This window comes from Arctopsyche grandis, chromosome 5 (assembly GCF_051622035.1).
Source record: "Arctopsyche grandis isolate Sample6627 chromosome 5, ASM5162203v2, whole genome shotgun sequence".
In the NCBI taxonomy this organism is placed as follows: Eukaryota; Metazoa; Arthropoda; class Insecta; order Trichoptera; family Hydropsychidae; genus Arctopsyche; species Arctopsyche grandis.
The window spans coordinates 25,601,895-25,621,080 of record NC_135359.1 but is presented as its reverse complement, the minus strand read 5'-3'; positions in this window follow the sequence as shown (position 1 = coordinate 25,621,080).

Sequence of the window (19,186 nt, the reverse complement as noted above, 5' to 3'; positions counted from 1 at the left end):
CCAAAGGCTGATTCCAACACCGAACTTACCTTATTTAACCTTTTGCCAGTTCTTGGCCTCAAATCGAATATCGAATATCGCCTCCAGGAAGTTTACCTTCGGTATAAAAAAAATCGAACTTCATCTCCGTATTGGAGTTCGATATAAACTTTACGTGGTCGCATTTACGTAATAATAAAATTTTCGTTTCAGACGAGCTTAAATTCAATAGTAGTTTGCTTTATGCTTTGTACGTTTTATTAAACGAAAAATATTACATTATATGTTATATGTACATATATAATAAGTCACATTGAATGTAGATTAGCAATCAATTAACCTTAGATTGTGATGATTCTGATCTGATCGCTTTTAAAATAATAATAAATTTATCTTATGACCTTTATGTATGTATTCAAATACGAATGTATTCCCGGCACGCACGTTGTCGATGTGATTTTTTTTCTTTTCCGAATTTATATTTTTGTTTTCAAACTTCTACGATTTTCAACGCAAAAAAAGTCTATTATATTCCATAACCCTTCTCCTTTTCTTTTATTCCTTTCCTTCCTCTTTTATTCTCTTTCCTGTGACTTCATAAATGTACCATTCCCCGGAGTACAAAAATGTTTCGCGTTTGTAACATTTTCATTTCCAAAATCCACTTTTTCATAAATCTACACGTTTTCCTCGTTTCAAAAGGAATGTTCTTTTTCTACTTGTGAAATTGTATTTAACGTATCGGAGTAATTTTTTATTACGTGTTTGTCTTTTCAAAATAAGTTGATTAAAACGATTTGTTGTTGACATTCTACATAGAAATGAGTAAATTATTTTTCAGGAGCTTTATAGCACCAGGTTTTGAAAGAGTATAATATTATATAAAAATATATTATGTTTTATATGTATATATATTTATATACCTATACATATATTATATACATATTTCCTGAATGCTTGCATTGTGTCATACAAAATATGTAAATATAGAATATAATTGTTAAAATTTGTATCATTTAGTATTTTATTTTTTTTATCTCAAATATCAAGCTTTATTTTAAATTAGCAATTACTCCTCTTTTTAGTATAAAGCCTTTATTTATTTTTTAAATTAACCCAATTCAGTAAAATTTAATCAATCCAAGAAATAAAAAAGCTATTTAATTTGCATAAACTATAGACTTGATAAATTGTGAAAAAGCCGAAATTATCTTTCATGTGAAAAGAATACTTCGTTGAATATAACAAAAATTATACATTATTACCAGATAGCGTTGGTGCAAGCGAGATAGCAAGTCCGATGGCTAGATTTTGAGTTAAAGACCGCAAAAGCCAAAAAACTGTAAAAATCACGCATTTTTTTAAACGCTCATATCTCGTAAACGATCACTAACCAACAAAAATCACTATCATATTCGAATTCAGTGGGTCAAACTTAGTAAAGATTGGTTAGTCTCCGCTCTGGTAATTTTTTTTGTTAATCAGTGTAGTTGACCACAGTATTGCTATTCTTAATTTCAATCATTTCCATAAAGAAATCGTACAAGACTATGATGAAAAAGACAAAATATAAATTAGACCTTTTTAAAACAAACACCCCAATACAGTTCAATGCAAAAAATTCACTCAAGTATAAGTAAGTTTGTATATCGATGGAAAAATAGAGTACATATTATTTCAAAATATTTGGAATAATATGCAGTGTTTTAATTCTACATAAATTAACATTTTTAATTTTTTCGTGTTTATTTTCAAACATTGCATTGCTCTCGTGTGGTACTGACTTGTGTAAATTTGACATGAAACCATTTAAAAAAATCGAGTAAATTTACATTAGTGTTTCTGACCCGGATTTACCCGGGAATATTTGGATTTTGATGTCTCGAGTCCCGGGAATGATCACCACTCACGGATATTGAATATATTAAAATAAACTTTATTTTAAAATAGTGTGTCGAAGCTGTTGTTCGAATCCCACTAGTAGCTATTGGACAGATCTTGATTTGTGACTCTAGGTCGATCGTTTCCTTTCAGAGTTTGCCAATTTTTCTGATTTTCATTGAAACGTTTCCTGTAAATCGGCATTTGTTTTCCAATCTCTCTTGCAAATCTCAAGTTATTTAGCGTCTTTAGGTTCGCCAATTTCTATAATAGAATATTGCAAAAATTTCTCCATAGATGTCACTGTCGATGATTATGAATTCGCATTCTATAAAAATGCTCGTATTTATTGTATTACTGTATTGTATTAGTACACTCGTAACTTTGGAGTGATCTGTAAATGCTAGTGTACATGTCTACCTCGTTACACCAAGTTGCAATATCTTAAGACTCATTTACCCAATTTTTTCTGTTTGTCTGTCTCGTATAGGCTCCTAAACCACTGAACCGATTACGATGAAACTTTCAGGATTTTTTGTATGAATATCCGGAAAGCTTATTGTGAGATAAAAACGGAAAAATACCTCTTAATGATAATATTCGTAATTACGATTATACTGACACGAAAGTATGAAGCGCCATTGTGTAGCAAAGGAAATTTGTTTGTTGGTAACCACGTTGCCAGTTGGTTTATGACGACACAGCGTTGAAGAGACGTTACACCACGGCGTTGATCTCCAACCATCACTTGAAACGGGAACGGGAATTGCATGCCTTATTCTGGCATTACAACGCATGCCGGGTTCAGCTATTAGATTATACTAGTGTTGTGCTCGTTGATTTCAACGGGTGGTTTCGAAAAGGAATTGAAACACGAAAAAAATAAAGTTATATGTTATATACATATATAAGTATATAATGTAAGATAATTTATAGGCTCACGTAATATTAATCGTAATAAAAAGTGGCACATTATACACTTAGCAATCTAAGTGTATAATGTGTTCGAAATAATGATTGAATGTGTGTGTGTGTGTGTGAGTGTGTGTGTGTGTGTGTGTGTGTGTGAGTGTACCTCTAGAATCCAGAATTGAAAGCGAAACGGCTGGTTTCGGAAAGAAATTGATGCACGAATTAGAAATTACGAATCACGAATTACGAATCACATTTTGTTCATCACCGACGCCCTGGGGGCTTTACCCCCAGGGCGCCCCCCCTCCAGGACACCCCCCCTCCCCCACTTCTCCACTACCACTATTCTCGATTACTCGGCTGTGATTGGTTCCCCATACTGTCTGTCCATCGTCTGTCACATATTTATATACATATTTACCGACAGTTCCTTTTTTATATATGGTATATATATTTTTGCTATCCGAGAGTTCCGGGAATGATCCAGAACTGCGACTCGAGTTCCGGGTATTGAAAGAGTTTAGGTATACGGAAATATGTATGTGCATACATATGAATTACGTACTTTTTAACTATATATACATAGGTAAGCCATGATTCTGTTTAAAAATTTGACTTCAGGTCGAAAAACTTTTGTATTATTCAACGATACACGGTCGTATTATTTTTTCTGTTTTTTTGTCCACGGCGAAACTTCTGGAATTTAAAAATCAGAAGAGGAAATCGAGGGGAGATTCGAACGTAGTGTGAATTTGAGAATTTTTCCTTTTCATTGGGCTTCAGCTGGAACCAGGCTATCGTGCGTGGTTTTGTCGCGCGCGCGTGGCGTGGCGCGTCGTTCCGAATTCACGACGCGCAAACCGCTGATGACGCGCACGCGCCACGAATGCCAAAACCGACACACGCCTAAGCGTTCATTAGGTACGTTTTTGCTCGCACCGCCGTGAGGTGAATCCCGGACGAAGGGTGTGAGGGTGTCCGGATCCGGTCCAACCACCCCACCCGTCCACCCACTGCCTCATCCGATCGCGCTACAGCATCCGACACGTTCCGATCCCTCACCCTCATACTACCCCTCCCCCCTTTAGACTAGAAGCTCTCGTTAATTCCGGAACGCCCTTCGCTCATAATTCGAATTCGAATTTTCAATGAATATCGGGAAATTGCCTGCTACGTCGACTCTTCTGCATTGCTTTTGCGCCGATGTTTAATTTAATATGTTTCGATTGTGTTTTATTTTTTTACGAATTTCCTTCGACTTTTTAATATATTATATTTATTCCTTAAATTTTATAAGAAAAGAAAGTTAATTCTTCCGGGTTTTTTGCGGAAATGAAAAAATAACAATGTTGCTGTTTTACAAACACTCGTTTATTTCTGCATACTACATAATATCTAATATGTATAATTTTGAAAGAGACTTTGTAAGTACATATGTAAATATATAATTTTGGTTCGAAACATCGAAAAAAATCGGTTTCTATGACGATTCGATATATATATAACGAATCGTCATAGAAACTTATAACTCTGAAAGATGTAATATAGATATTTTTAGTGATTCCATTATGATGTTTAGGAAGAAATTGTTATTATTATTATTGTAATCGAAGTATTATTGTTGTCTTAATTGTTCTACTGTATTCTAGATTAATTGTTTAACATTTAAAAACAATTGTAATTTACTTAAATAATGTTGTGCACACCTATAAGTGATGTACGTATATGTATACCAGAATCATAAATATGTAAAGAATATATTGTGTAATGTATGTACATTGTTGGTAAATAAAATAAATTTTTTTTTTTCGATTCAATTAAAAAAAAGGGCACCGGGGGCGAAGACCTCGGTGGGCGCCGGGGGCAAAAGCCTTGGGGGGTGCCGGGGGCGAAGGCCACGGGGGCGCCGGGGGGGGGGCGCCGGGGGGGGGCGCCGGATTCTGGTATAATATATAATACATCTAATATATAATTTCGAAAGAGACTTTGTATCTTTGATTGTAACTTCGTAAACAAAACAGTTTCTATGACGATTTGATTTTTTTCGTATATTTTTCGATTCAAATAAATTTAATAAAAAAAAAAAAATAAATATTTACTATTGGATTTACATACCATGTAAACATTTCCATGTTTACGCTGTTTATATTACAAATACCGAGCGAAGCCGGGTAAAACAACTAGTATTTTATAAATACTACATGTTTTCAATGGTGTTTCGATAAAACCGCGCGGTACAAAATCCCTTAGATGAAGCCGAAAAAACCAAAATAGCCCAACGACAAAATCACGCAACGCATTTATAAACAAATATAAGCAAGAAAATAAAAACAATAACAAGTCATTTAAATATTTAAAAAAATGGGTTATGTATAATAAAGATCCGATAGAACACAATAATTTTCATTTTTGTAAAAATCTATTATTGGACTCGGATGTTACATATATTATTTATTTACTTTTTGTTTTTTTTTTATACCTATCTCTGTACATCCTGTCTGTTGATTTTTCAATTAATAAAATAAAATAAAATAAAATAAAATAGAACACAATAATGATAAAATATTGTGATGATACTTCGGTAATATTTTTAATTTATGACAAATAATTACATATATTTAATATTTTGATTCTTGTTATTCAAGTTTCAATAAAGTGTGGAAATTAATCAAATAATATTTTTTATTATTATATTTCATAATGGAATAATTAGAATCATAGAGGTTTTGATGAGGAAAACATAAAATATGAAATTCAATATATAATATATGGAGAAATAAAATAAAATATTAGTCCTGGTCACTCGAATTTCAATCACTTCATAAACGTAACAAAATGAAAAATTGGCTTAATAAATGCATAATATCACGGAGAAAAAATGTGTAAAAAGAAAATATATTTTTGACTTTTAAATTCACTAGATAATTAATTGATAATAGTTTTAAAATAATGAAAATTTAAATGAATACAAAAAATATCGATTTTAATACACACCTTGAGCAGATCGATAATAGATTTTGAGTTAAATACCGCAAGATCCAAAAAAAGTATAAAACGTCCATTTTTTAAAAACGCTCATATGTATCTCGTAAGCAGAAATAATAATCGTATTCGAATTTAATAGATTAAACCTAGTAAAGATTTATTAGCTTTCGCTTTGGCCAAACTTAAAAATTCATAATTTGGTATGCGAGAGATAATTTTATAGAAAATATTTATTCGTGCAGTGAGCATGATTTAATGTAGGGAGTGTTAAATTTATTGTTTTAAAAGTGCTTTAAGGATTTTTTTTTGGAAAACCAATGATATAATTTTAATAATGAGTAAAAAACGGAGGTCAATTTACATATATTTTATAAAGCCAGCAGTTTGGCTTAGTGGTAGCGTATATATTTAGCACCACTGAGGTCAAAGGTTCGAGTCCTCGCCATCTGCTGGCTAGATTTGGGGGTTTTGTGACTCCAAATCGATCGTTTCTCTATCAGAGTTTGCCAATTTTATCTGATCATTGTTGAAACGGTTCCTTAAAATTGGTATTAGATCTATACCTGTTGTCACAAAATCTGCCTGTGTATAATTTGTAATAATTATTCACAGTAATCTGAAATCTATAGATATCTCTATAGACATCTCTATAATTTCGTATTTATTACATGTATAAAAATTGTACACAAAAAAAAATCTAAAAATAATCCATAGATGTCTCTCTGATTATTATTTCTGATTAATTGTTATATGCTATATATTCTAATTGTATATGTATTACTGTATTTCTGATTTCTGATTATTTATGTATTCTGCATTTCGTTAGCGTACACCCGTCGCATTGGAGCAAATCTGTAATGACGATTGTATATTGTTTTTTAACAATAAAAATAAATATGCAGAAACAGCAAATTTTTACATACGTGCGATGTGGAAATATACAATGTACATATTTATGTAGTTACATATATAAACGTGATCGTTAGCAAATTATATAACAAATTTACACATATAGAAAATGCACTTTATTTAAATTTAATGTACATATATGTAGATGTGTGTAATGTACATATGTATGTAAATGCTATGTACATTACACACATCTACATATATATATATATATATATATATATATATATATATATATATATATATATATATATATATATATATATATATATATATATATGTATACTTGTAGTTTTAAATTATATTATATGTATTTAAGTCGCAGCACGGAAATGCACCGACCAAAGGCAGCATTTAATCATTTAGAAAATACATTTTTTGCATAATTAAACTGCCTCACAATACGAGTACGGCCGTTATCATTGCAATCAACCTGAGCACGTATTGGTTGAAATTATATTCAATCAAAATTGCGAGTCTCATAATTCAATAGGTGCATTAATTAAAGGCACTGTAAAGCACTGTTAGCGTGCTATACGTGTAGCTAATTGTCGTGTAATTTCATGAAACACGACCAAGTATATTCACCTACGTATGAATAAATATACTTGTACCCGTAGTTTAATTTTGAATGGCGGAATAAATGAGTGCTGATTATTAATTATTGAATTTTGAATGGCGGAATAAATGAGTGCTGATTATTAATTATTGAGATATATATAGATACATAATTAGTTGAAGATTTTAACAACATTCTATATAGTTTTCCCAGATTAGATATTGAACTATGATCGATTGCATCGAGCTAATATCAACTTGAACTGTGACTATTTAACATTATTCTGCATCCCATTATCGTATTCTCGTTAAACCATCATTCACTTCATAGTCACGTGATCATCAATTAGTGGATGGGTTCGATTTTCCCATTTCCCACACTTATCGCTCAAATCGAGTTTGATAAATCGCCAACAATGTTCAATTTCCTCTCATTCCATCCAATCGCATAGAGATCAAACGCCACTGAACCCTCAACTCCACCCAAATATTATTATAAGTCATTGTGAAAACATTACTGACAATGACATATGAGTATATTTTTTTTACAACCGAAGGCTCGAATCCCCTTTTGCCAATCCATTTATCATTTCTGCGGTCCTTTCTTCCACTTTTAACACCTTTCGGGCGCGATTTTGCCGCGTTTTTTTAGCGACTATGACCATTTGTCACGGACGCAGCGTTTACCGAATCATTTGTTAGGACCGTGTTATGAATTGTGCTAAAATTGTCCTATCAATTTTCTACCCGCAGTGTTTCGCGATTCGCATTTATCAAGGAATCACGGGACGCATTGTAAAGCCAATTTTTTTCAGTGTCCATTGTCGCAATGCTCATAGACCGGTCTAACAAACGGCAACGTAAATATAATAGATTCCAATGTAATATATTATTTTACATTCAAAACTGTGAAGATAAATATATGTATATGTATTTATATGATAACTTTGTACAATATAATACATGGTCACATTATTATGTAATTGCGAGGCTATGCTCCGTTGAGACTTCGTGTTGTAGGTGAATACAATACAAGGTTGTAATAACCAAATTAGTTGAAATAACCAAAGGCATATTATTGTGGAATTGTGTATAAAGAAGCGGTTCTATTTAATACAAGTTTACATACATTTTATTTTGGAGATGTATCGTGAAAAAAGATAGTTTTAAAATACATAAATGACAAATTTGATTTCATAATCACATGAGCCGTTATATTTGAAAGCGGCGAACGTCCAATTTTCAGTTCCAAAAAAACACTATTTCTGTTTAGCTCAATTCTAAATTGTTATTACTTCTATTGATTCGATATGTCCAGAATCTAGTAAAAGCTGAGTAATCGTTTTATAAGCCACCAGTATTTTAAAATATCGTTAAACGCAAAAAGTTATATTTAATTTTTTGCGAGATATTTCTCAAAATGATGAAGAATTGACTTGTATGCCATTTTCAATTATAACGGCTCATATACATACATATATGTTTTACTACATACAATGAAAGTTCTTCATACAAGTCTAGATATGTTTGGAGGAGTAGTATTCAAAGTATGTACATATGTATGTATGTACATTTTCATTATGATAATCGTGAATCATGAAAGAAGGGACGAACAAATTATCGACTACCTCATTGTATAAATATGTATATTTAATTATCTATTTTCGAAAACAGAAACAAACAAAATTACAATGCATATAGCATTAACATCAAAAGAGTTTTTAAAAATTTATAACAATAATGAAAACAAAGAAGGAAAGCATTGAATAATGGTAGATATATACATAATATGTATTTATGACTAAAGAAAATGATCAAACAATATAAATTTAAAACAAGAAAAGGGACAACAAAGAAAATCAATATGGGGGGGGGGGATATTGTTAAAAGAAGAGCAACATATATGTATACAAAATAACAGTAATGGTTGGTAGAACATGGATTAATGTGAAATAATGAAGAATTCCGGAGGGATCTGATTGGATATTTGAATAGAATATTTTTTTTTATATATATATAAGGACTATGTATGAGTATAAAAGAAGAAGATTTTAATGCGTTTATGTATTTTTTTACTTACAATATTCAATACGTTTTCAATTTCGTAAAATTCAGAGTCTACTTTGAATTGGGGACTATTAGTCTGTATTTTTATTTAAATTTTTATGTAGATAGAGTATTCAGGTTGAATGTTTAGCTCGATTCTTTTTACGGAAGAGCTTATCATTAAGAAGTATTGGGTGGTATAAAATTAAATGAGGGACACGAGGTTCTCCCAAGTGCCCCTTTGGTACGATATGGGATTCTAAAATCTCAATTACGGTACCTGCTTCGAAGAAAATCTCCTTTGAGCGCAATTCAAGCACTTTCAATTCTAAAAATTAATATCCGCCATCGTCGATATGAATATTTTCCATGTCAGATATAACGATTCGCTATCGACGTCTTGCCATTGAACGTCTAACATTAATTAAAAAAAACATCATCGATAGGGATGCCTTTCAGTACGTTCCATTGAATATCGCGGGCATGAAAATTTGAATTTCTTTTGATATTATGCGAGGGTGGTATAACGAGTGTCCCTCATTTTACGGGACTTTCGTTGCGAGTTTTTCGAGTGTTGTGCAGATATTGTAGGGGTCCAGAGTAATTACGCGAAATTAGCAAGAGACCATTCCATGTACTGTAGATCGTTCGAATATCTGATTAACTCGAAACGGGACCGCTCGCCAAGTTTGAGATAATTTTGGTTGGGTCATGGGGCCGGAGCAATTTTCCAACTGGTAAGTTGCACAAACTCATTTAAAGGAGCTTTCACCGGAACTTCTCGCCATCACTTAAGACACTAACTGCCCAAGAAAGGTCCGAATATAATTGTCATATGCATTAAACGACCCTTAAACGCAACACGGCCCACACTCAACATCCACTATAACCCCTCAAACAGATAAAACTAACACAACTAAGAGTTTATTCAGCGTTGATATAATTTGCCGCGGGATGTTTAAACTTGAGGCTCTATCAAGTCTCCGGGTAACGTAATACTGAATACGAAAAATGTTTTTCGTTGAATTTTCACCTAATTGGAGAAACCTTTACCTGAAGTTGTGTCTTGTGTCTTTTAAGTATAGACAAAGTAATTTTCGGAGTTTTCCAACTCGAACCGTCCACCTGAGCGACACAATCGACCGGATACCAGAGACGAAGTCGACAATCGAATTTCACAAATTTTCCGAGAATCTTTCTTTGCCCAAAGGCCTCGACGTGAACTTTTAATTCAATCGTCCTTGTATTTCGAAAATGATCGTGCTAAAATATGAAATTTTAACGTCGATGTTAAAAATACATCTACGATGTTAGTGTCGGTGAAATCGCTATTCCAATTATGACTTTTCGGTTATCGGTAACCGTAGAATGTTCCGAGAAACTTAATCGTACACAGTTTGTAAAACTTTTATTGCGCCATCGCCCCAAATCCCGATCGCTTAAAGACTCGAAAATTACTTCCGACTTTGTCGGGGAATTTATTTTCCGCTCGCGTAAAGATTAAGTAAACGGCGACCGCGATCAAAATTCTTCAACATTTATAGCAGTTTTACATTTTTTAAACAAAACTTCCTTTCATTGTGATGAAACTTTGGAAATAAATTCATCGTTGAATAGAATTGGAATTGGTTCATCATTCCACAGCTTAACGTGGCGAATCCATGGCACGTGAAAGAATTTTATTGGCACGCGACGGCTTTTAAATTAAAATGTATTACACAAACAAAGGTATTACACAAACAATAAAATTTAACATATATTACTCTTTCTGATACTTTGATTATAGATATTAAAAAAAATCATTCGAATAGATGACTTTGAGCTGCATTTGATGGATTTTTAATCTAGATTAATATCAGGCGTCATTTAGAAAGCTCCCCTCCCCCTCTCAATATCTTGCAAAGCCAGGAACATGTACATATGTATGTCATTTGATGAAATATGAATCTTAATCAAATCAAAGTAAATACAGAGGCTAGCAGACAGATGGTTCTTTTAAAAAAAAAGATTTCATAAAAAAACCGCAAACTAGCCAATTTTGCCGTCCCCTTCCTTGGAAATATCTGAATAACGTATCTGATTGATATTTATTTATTTTAAGAAGTAGCTCCTCTAACTAAATAATTATCTTTTATATAATTTCAATAGAGACTTTGTATGTACATAAGTATGTATATATGTATCTTTGATTCGGAACTACGTAAACAAAACAAAGTTTCTATGACGATGATTGAATTGGTTAAATACTATATTTTTTTCGATTCAAATAAATTTAATAAAAAAAAAAAACAAATGAATATTTACTATTAGATTCACCATGTTTAATCTGTTTATATTACAAATACTGAGCGAAGCCGGGTAAAACAAATAGTAATATAATAAAAGAAACTAATACAACAATAATAATAAACTATTAATTATACTTAATTATTTATTCATATGGAGATGTTGTTTTAAGACTACCAGTAATCTGTCAATATTATTTGTTGTTTTAATTTCATCTGGAAGCTTATAGTAATTAAAAACATCTTCATATAATATATTTTTCCTATTTCTACTTAATATTAAATTTTGTACTACTAACTTATTACTACCCCACACATATGCATGTATATATGTATATATATATATATATATATATATATATATATATATATATATATATATATATATATATATATACAATATATTTATTTATAGTATTTATAATTAAGAAACTGTCTTTAAAGTGTGCGCAAAAAATCAAAGTGTAAAAACCAAGTTCTCTTTGAAAATATATAGGTGAACTTTTATATAGCAAATTGGCTTAAAAAATATTTGAAAGACATTATACTTTTTTTGAAAATAGTCACAAAAGAGTAGACTGTCCTTCAAGAAGTCAACATTAATTTAAATAATAAATCAAACGATCTTAATAAGATGTCTCGAAAGTTGTTTCTTTTGTTAATTTTACCTTTTTATTTCAAAATTTTCACTCGATAAAATTTTGCATAACAAAACATTCTTAAAAACGAAAATGCGAGATTATTTTGTCGACATTTCTCTTGTAGAATCTATCGTAGCTTTTCTTTATAATAAATTCCGTACCTTTATCGTTATTCGTCGTTAGACTCGTCGTACGACAGATTTCTTCGTCAATGCGTAGCCCAAGTTGTAAAGAGCATTCTTTAATTTCATTCGTGGCATTGTATTGTGTTATTAAATGATTCGAATACAGATGTAAACAGGGGGGAGGAGGTAATGATTTTACTGTACTTTTACTTTTCGAGTTTTTAAATGTATAAAGGTTCACCACCGATGGCATTTACAGCGTATGACTTCTATATACGTATGTATGTAGATACAAACATAGCTCAAGCAAGAACTCGCCTCTTATCTCGAAACGCGTGTTATCCTTTCATTAAGACAACAACCCGGCGCCATATTAATTTGCATCGATAACACTTCGACTCCGGTGCGAGTGTACCTACATAATCGACGTCGGCTTAACCCTTCACCACTTCTGCACGGGTTGGGGGGGGGGGGGAATTTAAGGGATGATGGCGCGGGGAGAATGGCAGGCAGTGTGAGGGTTGGCCCGATTCATCACGGCGCCCTGTGACAGTTCGTTAAGCGCTTGCGGTCCCTGTACCGCCCTGAAGGTGACGACTTGACCGCATTTAAACGGCGTCTCGCTTCATAACCTCTGATTAATGACCGACCAATTTGAACATCGCGTCGAGACGGCAAAACTTGAGGCTTTACTTTTGCCCTCGTGGCTTTTGGTGATTTAGATTCTGAGGTCGCATTTGGGGTAATCGAATCCTCATTTTGTACGTCCATTAACATATGTACATACATACATACATCTGTTTGTTTGATTGTATATTCATCCATTTTTCATTGCATTTTTAATTTCATTTTTACCATAGTGCCTTGGCAGGTCGATCCAAATCGATACATGATAAAACTTGTTCATATGTGTGAATCTACTTTATATTTATTTACATATATACCAGGAAGGCCTTACAGTTAACCCCAATGCGCCTTCCTGGCCAATTACAAACATTGCAGCATTTTTTTTTTATTATACAAGTCAAATTAAGAGACACTGAAAAACTTATTAAATTTTATTGTAAATTAATCAATCTCAAATAGTGGTGACATAGTAGGTAGGAAGGATATTTAGCCAATTTTACCGGGAACCGTTTCAAAAATGAAATCAGAAAAAAATGGCAAACTCTGAAAGGAAACGATCGAACTGAAGTCACAAATATCCAGATCTGACCAGCAGCACTGCAGATATACTTAGAAAAATTCTTTTCAATCGAGGTCAGCTCATGGGATCGAACCCGGCGCCTCTCGAAGCTAAGCAGAAGCTTAACGACCGAGCTATGCTGCTGGCATAAATGTATATTATATGTAAATAATCATCATCATCATTATGTATTTATGTATTTAAAAGGTGGCCATGAAAAAACACAGTTCTACGTCAAAAGCTGGTTTGAGATTTCTGAAATGAAACATGTTATCTCAAACGTTCTAAATTGTATATAGTGGTAAATATTTTCGAAAATTTACGTGAAGTAACTAGGGAAAAATTCCAAATCTTAATGTAGGAATTTGAGTTTCATTTTTAGACTATCCAATCTCTTTAGATCCCATAGTACTGTTGCCTTACTTTTAAATTAATTTGTAAGAAGTCATCTGGAAGTTGCTAGACCTTTTTTTAATCCTTTCAATCTAGTATATATGTATTATGAATTCATCATAATCTACAGCCACTCACCATCCACTGCTGTATGACGGCCTCTCTTTCCATTCGTCTCTGTTTTGCGCAACTCTCATCCATTTCACCCCACACATTTTCCTAATTTCGTCTACCCATCTTCCCTGCGGTATTCCTTTTTCCCTTTTGCATTCTCTCGGGTACCATTTAATAGCACTTATTTTCTCCACCTTTCTTCTAGCCACGTGATCCACTCATTGCCATTCCAATCTCTTTATTTATTCTTCATTACTACCACTCATGTCAATTATTTGACCTAAATATAAATAATTATTTACTACTTCTACTATTTTGTCGTCTAATGAAATGCTATCAAGCATGCCATATATATATTTTATTAACTTATACAGAACTAGTGGATTTACCCGGCTTCGCTCGGTATTTGTAATATATATCGCTTAAACATGGTTAATCTTTAAAGATAAATTTATTTAAATAGTTTTATTTTATTTAAATTTATTTGAATATTCATTTGTTTTTTTTATTAAATTTAACGTCACGGATTCTACGAACCAAAACTTACATACATATAGTCTCTTTCTAAATTATATATTAGATTATATATAAGTTTTAAAATATATTTGATTACTCAGACAGTGTTGGCAAATAAATCAAATCAAATAAATTGGTAAACTCTGATTATTAACGATCGACTTGGAGTCGCAAATGAAATGAAATGAAATGGGTAGTTGAAATTAGAAAACTGTATGGGGTGAGATGGATGAGAGTCGTTGAAAACGGAGCCTTCAACCAGCCGTGTATGGTGAGTGGTTTTAAATGCTGATGATTTTTTTTATATAAAATGACCACTTATGACTGTACTGTATGATTTTGAAAATATTCCTATCGTTTGTGTGTGTGTGTGAGACGCTTTTGTGTGTGTGTGGCTCAATGACGCTCTATGGATATTTTATATAATAAAAACGGATGAGATGTTTGTATGTTTGATTTGATGTTTGGTTTCAATTTCAGTTCCGGATCCGGATTCCTCTTTAAATTCCGGTCCCGGATTTCTTTCAGTTCCGGTTCCAGATTCATTTTTAGTTCCAGTTCCGGATTCCTTTTTCAGTTCTAGTTCCGGATTCCTTTTTCAGTTTCGGTTCAGGTTTCTTTTTTCCTATCCCGATCCCAATTTTGATTTCTATTCCTGTTAAATTTAATATTGTTTTTTATTGAATAATTTTATATGCCATCATGGCCCATGCGATTTCATCCGGCTTGTCAGTATATGTATATAATTGTGTTGTGTTTATTATTATACACGGTTGTATTAAATGTGCGTGCGGAATGAAAGCGATAAAAATCCGCTTTCTTGTAAAAACGTTTCATTGCAATTTGGGTTAAGTATTTAATTGCTTCTTTGTAAGGTGTTAAACATTTTCCTTTATTGCGATAATGTATCGGCGAAGGTATTATTATTATGGGCCGAGAGAAGATTACGGCGTGGAACGAGTTCATCTCTTTTCATATTAACATCATGAAAACGTCATACAAATGATTTATCGCTTCGGACGATGTTTAATATAGCGATACAGTTTTGAATTTAATTTCGCCAATGGAAAAGATTTGATAAAAGCACTCGCCCCCGTTTAAGTGAAATGTTATACATATAATACGTACATACATGTCGTTTATGCTCGTAATATTATGTATGTATGTATGTATGCGGAAACCTCTCGCTCGGCTGCCGATGAAAATCAAATTTAATTTTCCACAGTGCATTTGCAAACGTTGGAAATTTTATATTTTCTTTGACGAATGGAATCTTTGTTGATTTTCGATTATTATATTTCATTCGACGCGTTGCGCCCGAGCTCGTTGTTAATTTATCTGCGATTTTCGCCGAATTTCGAACGACCGTTTTATTTCGGTTGAAATTTACTACTTTTCGTCTGTGAAAATATGGCAATTTCCCGGCATCCGATTTTCCACAGTTGTAAATCACGTTGTGTTGCCAGCACACCGCAAATAAATCCACTTTTTAGACTCGTGTTACTAGTGTGCGGCTTTACGTCAATACTGTGAATTTTCTATTATTGATTTTGAATGAGATGTAGTTTTTTTTTGCCTTCACGTTTATCAAAAAACGGTAATGAATTTATAAAAACGTACAAGATAGTAACTTTTTTGATTTTGAGTTTTGAGTTTTTGCTGCTACTCTGCTACTCATAATTTAATATTTACTTTAATTTAATATTATATTGCAATCCAATATCGCACATTATCGTTTTGTTAATTTTAATATTTTATTGATTTGTGAAAATAATTTGTGGGTAATCATTATAAAAGTTATAATATATATCATTTTGTTATAATATATATATTCGTTAATTTGTTTATATATATATATATATATATATATATATATATATATATATATATATATATATATATATATATATATATATATATATATATATATATATACATATATACATATATATATATATATATATATATATATATATATATATATATATATATATATATATACATATATACATATATACATATATCATCTATAATTACCATTGAAAGATATAAATATAAAGTATACGAAAGAAGAAAATAGTCTTTGAATTGAATGAAATTAAACCATTGGTCGGATTAAAATATGAGTTTATAAATTGAATTATATTTTGTTTTATATTTACATATATACATATATGTATTTTGTGGAGTGACTAAATATTCGGGCTTTTAATTGTCAAACATATAAAATTACATGTGAATTTCAATATTTTGCATTATACATATGTACATATGTACATAAATATACACATACAGTTATCAAGAGTATCAAATCACATTAATATACGGTTTCTATAACTAGAATTTGTTTTATTATATAATAAATTCTTGGAACATTCACAAAGCAGTGCTTAAAATTTTAATAATGATTTTATTTCGGAAACATACAATATAAATTTCATACAGTTCATTAAATTCATAAACTCTATTTATCAAAGTACGTATGTATAATTCCGTTAAATTTTATATACATTGTACATACATACATACATACATACTTCAGGTATAAACACAAATTACCTAAACACAATTTTCTTTACATCTTTAGTTAATATTATGTATAAAATGTATTATGGGCATTTATAAGAATTTTAAATAGGATTTTGCGCTCTTTTTTCATATTATGCTGTACATTAACATAATAATATACTAACTACATATAACTACTAACAAAATATAAAAAAATTGTAAAATAGAAAATGATCAGTATATCAGTGGCTATTAAAATATGTATAAGATGTATTATGTGCATAATTTAGTAATTATAAAAATCAAAAAAATACAAATTCAAAATGAACATACAATACCTGTGCACCAAGACATCGATATGCACATACATAATGAACAGATCAAAGTTTTTATATTACACGTATATATGTTTATCACAGTCTTTTTTTGTTAAATTAGTATGAAACCCATCCAATTAGTGACGAATGCAATTTCGAAGTGGTCACAGTTCGTTGGTAATGCAATTACAATTTGCGGAAAAACGTTGGAAATCCCGATAAGTCGCCGCTAATTAGTGAGCGAAAAAGTGTCAATAGTCGGTTGAACTGATAGTTGATTCGAGATCAAAACTCAATTCAACGAACAAACAACGAAAATGCACACGCGTGTTTTTCTGAATAAATTATCAACAATGTAAATGGGATATGGCAACGGCATAAAATAAAGGCTTTACGATCGGTTTTGTTGCTTTAATTTCGATACGCAACGTTTAACACGTATAAATATTCAGCGAAGGAGGGGTAGAGCGAGGACTTGATTACCCCTAGAATCCACTCGTATACCTTCGACGTATTTATTATATTATATACATATATGTATATAATATAGTATTATATAAAACTTGGGTATAGTTTTCGGCTATTCGGCAAGCGAGAGCCGTAAAATGTCCTTGCGGCAAAATGCGAAATAAATATTTGCTTTCATTATGAAGGGAACGTGAAGATAAAGTTGTTTTGTTTGATCTAAACCTTTTGCCGGGCAAACAGCGACTCGAGCTGCTCCTAGATGATAGTGGATTAAATCGCTTCATCTTCTAGCGCATCACGTAGCGGTTTATTTGACTCACCTGGGATTACAGTGTACTTTATATACACATACAGTGTATCTGTGAATATGGGTCAATAGTCACTAAGATTAACAAATATTAGCTCGCCTGGCAAGCTGTTACTATGTAGTATTACTGAGCAGTACTTTGATTTCGTCATTGCCATTCGACAAGTAGTTTGCTTTTCTGAGTGCAAATACGTATAATATGTATTGCACTCAGAATCAAAGCAGATTGTGTTTAGATAATCTGTGTATATACCTGAAGGGTATAGACATTTTGTTGTAATCACCGAGACTCTTCACAAGTGTGTTAGTATGGTTATTAGTGATTCAGTCATAGAATCTACTGGTTAGTTTGTTAGTAATGTCTGTAACAAACGGAATATTATATATGGCATGCAGTTTTTTCAAGTTAGTATATATGGGTGTATTAAAAAATATTTTTAGGGATTTATTTTGAATTATTTGGAGCTTGGAATGGTTAGTATTCGAGGCGTTATTCCATACAGGTGAAGCATAGGTTAATAATGGTAATATGAGCGCGCGCTATTATTTTATTTTATTTTGAGTTGATAAAGAACTATGGCGATTTAATATTGGGCATTTTGAGGATATACCCCGCATCGCCTTACGTGCAATATTGATTTGCACGTTTCGATACAACTTTGCCATAATCAAAACATTCGAATATGTGAGACGAGAGGGTTGTGTGTAGTGCTCATTTGGCTCACACAGTTGTAATCCACAAACTACTCTTGGTGGATTCGCCTATCTCGTTTTCTATTTGTTTTCATTTCCTTGCGCCCTCGTAAATTTATTGCTGCAATAAAACACGCTTTAAACTGCTCTCCGTGCCCCCTTCCTCCTCCTCATTCCAGTTCATCCCGACGGCCCACTTTTCTCATACTACACCCATTTTCGATAGTACGATTTCTCAGTACCACAACACAAACCCCGCTCGGTATAACGCTTTCAGACTCTAAGTAGGCTGAGTGCCGTTAAAATGAAGAGCAGATCTTATTTTTCAAACGCCCCTAGGCATTTCAGATGAGACGCTGTGAA